General features: G+C 34.9%; 1 pseudogene; it reads right to left on the reverse strand.

The window, feature by feature from the left end:
* Positions 1-952: 952 nt before the first annotated feature.
* The window catches only part of LOC100947105, a 14,654-nt pseudogene continuing 11,498 nt past the window's right edge, over positions 953-4,108 (reverse strand).

The following is a 4,108-nucleotide window of genomic DNA, read 5'->3' on the forward strand; positions in this document are numbered from 1 at the left end:
ATGTTGATAGTGAGAGAGGTTGTAGGCGTGGCAAGGGGGTATGTGGAAATTCTACTTCCTTTCAATTTAACTATGAATCTAAAACTGCCCGAAAAGATAAAGTAACTGATTTTTTATAAAAGAATTACTTGAAATATATTTTTCTGTGAGTTTTCAAAATCATGTTCCTTGTCAATATGTTTCTATATTGTGAAGACACTTTCTGCCCTCCTTATCTTTTTCAGCATCGTATGGGGAGAAATTTATTAGTCTTCTATTTACAAAAAAAAAGGACGAGCAGTAAAGTACTATACTTCTTTAATGCTGTATCTTCTTCTTTAACTCTTCCATTACTTCTTTAAATCTTGATCTGATGGCTTTTCTCTTTCAGACATTAACTTTATATTTAGTTACTGCTCTGCATAACAACTAGTTCCTTCTGTGAGGGCAGTTTCCCATTCATTTAGGTCATATCTGCTTGAGATTCTTCAACTCCCATTATGCCCATGCTAGATAGCCATGGAAACCCCTTTAGGGTTTTGTCTTCTTTTTTTCCCCAAAAACATTCCAGACAATATCACCCCATTGAAAGGTCACATTACTTCTAGAAACCTACTGTGTATTAGTTTCCTATTGATGGTAAGAATCATGGGCTATATAATCGATTTATCCCTTCTTTTCGTCTCCTCATTTTTGTCTTATAATTTGCATTGTTTAAAGAACTGCTGGAGTACGTGCAAGTGGTTATTGCTGCCCCAACAAGTACCAAGTTTCCTTCTGGCCAACTTGATCTTTGCACACTGGATTTATCATTTGAGAGTGGATATGAGTTAAATCCATTGCTCACTGCTTTTGTTGGCATCTTTTTTTTTCTCATTCTGGCTCAGAAGCTTTTGTAAATATGTACTGACACCAGTTCATCTGCCACTCTAGATCATTTCAACCATGTCTGCCCGGGCCTTGGCCGCTTGCCTTACTTCTTGGCCAGAGCAGCTCCAGCAGGAGGTGTCTGTTGTTCCCAGAGTTGTACGGCTCTGTTACCAGTGCCACAGTCAGAAGCACCCTTTGCTTGGTGCCAGTTGACAAGAAGGGTCCTCTTTGCCTGCACATCAGCTGGCTTATGCTGGGTGAAGCCTGAGTTTCCCCGGTAACACACTAGCAATTCCCCTAGGTTAAACAAAACAGTGAGACGGGGTTTTAAAGCCTGGAGGGGAAAGCTATGACACAAACAGAAGGAAGGATGGAAAGATCAGCAAATAAGTTGCTCCCTATACTGCCCTGGGTAACTGTTTCCTGACCCGAGGGTGGGGAGCTCTATGAGGCTTCTCTGAATATGTCCTATGTAACTAAGCAACAAAATGTGTCTTGAGGCAAAGCTGTGGCCAGCTCTGAAATGCAACATCTTGTGTTTGCTCTTCTGCCTTCCTTGTGTCACTTGCCTTTATCCTGGATGCTTGCTTCCCTGGGATTGTACCCACCAAAACATTAACCTCTTAGTTTTTGCCCTAGGCTCTGTTGTTGAAGAAATCAAGATTAAGACACAGTGAGATTTTGTGTGTATGTGTGTGTGTGTGTGTGTAAGATTCCCAACTGTTTCTCACACGATCCTAGTTCAACATGTATTCAGCATAACTCTTGACTGGGTTTTATCATGTATGGTTTTTAGCATAAGCATACAGTGCTACTGTAAATATTACTTTCAGTAACTGTCATGGGTGTTGTAATGGGAAACTTAGAAAGGATTGCTATGGAACCTCTAATTTGCTATCATTTTGTCCTGTTGGGTAAATGATTTATTTTTTCACTTGCACATTAAAAATATATTTCTCTGAACAAGTAAATGAGTCAGAAAAAGTTTTAAAAACACAAAAGAGAATAAATATACTAGAAAATGTGAGATTTTCTTTACTAGTTTATCTTTCTTTTCTGGGATGTTGACTTTGCTTTAACCATTGAAATTGAATTCCACAAGTGACTTTCTTTCTCTTCTCATTCCTATAAGAGTGTAATATGCTGAAAGTGATTTAAATTCTAGTTTGGAAAAGAAAATACAACAGAAAATTGTTGGTTTTCTATTGTCAGGTACTAGCATAAAACTGGGTAACTGGAAGTAAAAGTCAAATGTAAATTGGAAATGCTGCCTAACAACTGAACAAGCATGAATATATTTCTGACATTAATTGCAGTGACCTTCCCAGGTAGCCTACAGCACTTAATCTGGTGGAGAGTAAAGAATGTTCACTTAAAGATCCTTATCTTCTTCTTGAGCATACAGCTAGTTCACATTATGTACCTCATTCATTTATGTAGACTTCTGAGGATTGGCCAATGGAATTTAGTTGGAGGTGAAATACATTGTATGCCATTTGGAACCCATGAAATCTCCCCTGTGGACTTTTTCCTTTTTACCTGCCAGACAAGGTTTAGAGGATTCATGAAGGGCAGGAATCTGAGCTCTTAACTAATAGAGAACTCTTAGACAGAAAGCACTAAGGATTGATGGAGCATATTCCCCCGTCTTTCTACCCACCAACTATACTGAAATATGTAATAACTAAGACATGCCCTTTTGTTCTATTAAGATATTGAACTATTGTGTTTACCCACTGTAGTCAAATATTCTACCTTACTTATTTGGGAATGAGTAGTTACATTGTAGCATGGTATAAATTTCAAATATTAAAGAAAATTGTACTTGGCATTAAAATCATAATAATTACCATTAATATAATTCTATGAATTATAGAAAATGCTAATTTAGAATCTATTTGTGAACTAATGAATTTAGTAACTTTAAATAATTTTTATTCTCGATGTATAATCAACTTACAAATACTTTGCTGTCAATATAAATTGATAATGTTCCTGCTCAAAACTCACAAATATCAGAAAGAATAAAGCCATTATCATGAAATCTTTAAAAAAAATCTTCAAAATCTATTTTGATTACATATATATATCAGGATCTTTTATTCTAAGAATTTTAATGAATGACACTATTCAGTTATGAAATGGAAAAAATAAATAAAGGATGATTTTCAATAATTAAATGATAATGTTATAGTAAGTGTATTTAGTAAATCAATTTTTAAATGTAATAAAAGAGATACAAGTTTTTATTTACATAAAAATTTACATAAAAAATTATTTCCACTATTATTTAATATGTATCTAATAAAACTGACAAACAGCTTTACAACTTCTTTTATTAAATGATGGGTAAGGTACAACAGTGTCCACTTTTTATCTTAAATTTTTAGACATAATTTTTAAAAATACACTGTCAAGTTACCCAACAATCTAATGTTATAAAAGTCAGAGACCATACAAAATCTTTGGAAGATGTAAATCATATCAGCTTTCTATTGAAATAGAAAACCATAGTCCAAAGTAAAAGGGCATAATTCTTATACCAGTCTGAGATTGTTGTAAGACTACTTCCCACATAGGGTGAAAAATGAAAGAACATGCAGACTGAGAAGAAGCACTAGTGTTCATCAGTTCAGGTCCACAGCAGGTGCAGCTAACAGGACAGATTTTTGCATCTTTCTTTTCTCACTTTATCAGACAAGGTGGCCACCCAAGCAGAGATAGCTTATCTAGCAGTTAGTTAAGGATGGGAAAGTGAAAGTAGATTCAGGAGACATAGGAAGCATATGTATCCAGGAAAATAATAGGTCTTCTGCATTCCCTGTGGTCACTGAAAACAGCCTTTCCTCAATCCATGTAGCTGCTCCTGACCTCAATCAAACATCAGTACAAAAGGATACAGTACATAATCTAACAAAGAACACCACTAAGGAAGAAAGTCTCATAATCAGGAAACAACAAACTCAGTAAATGGAAGAACCTACCTCTGAGGAAATGAGGACAAACACTAAGGAAAATGTAACTTTGGAATAATTTTAATTTTAATCCTCTGAAGGATTTTGGCAGAATAATATAGCCATGAGATGTAATCACTAAAATTAAAATTTTAATTATGCAAATTGTGTTCTTAGAAAATAAAATAAAATAAACTGCAGAGAAAAAGAGCCAATAAATGAGCTACAAATTTAAGCAAAGGCATTTTTCCAGAAAATGAAGCAAACATTTGGAAAGGCAAGACATTGAACAAAAACCTGTACTT

This window comes from Otolemur garnettii, unplaced genomic scaffold, assembly GCF_000181295.1.
Source record: "Otolemur garnettii isolate 467f Iridium unplaced genomic scaffold, OtoGar3 scaffold00009, whole genome shotgun sequence".
Classification (NCBI taxonomy): domain Eukaryota; kingdom Metazoa; phylum Chordata; class Mammalia; order Primates; family Galagidae; genus Otolemur; species Otolemur garnettii.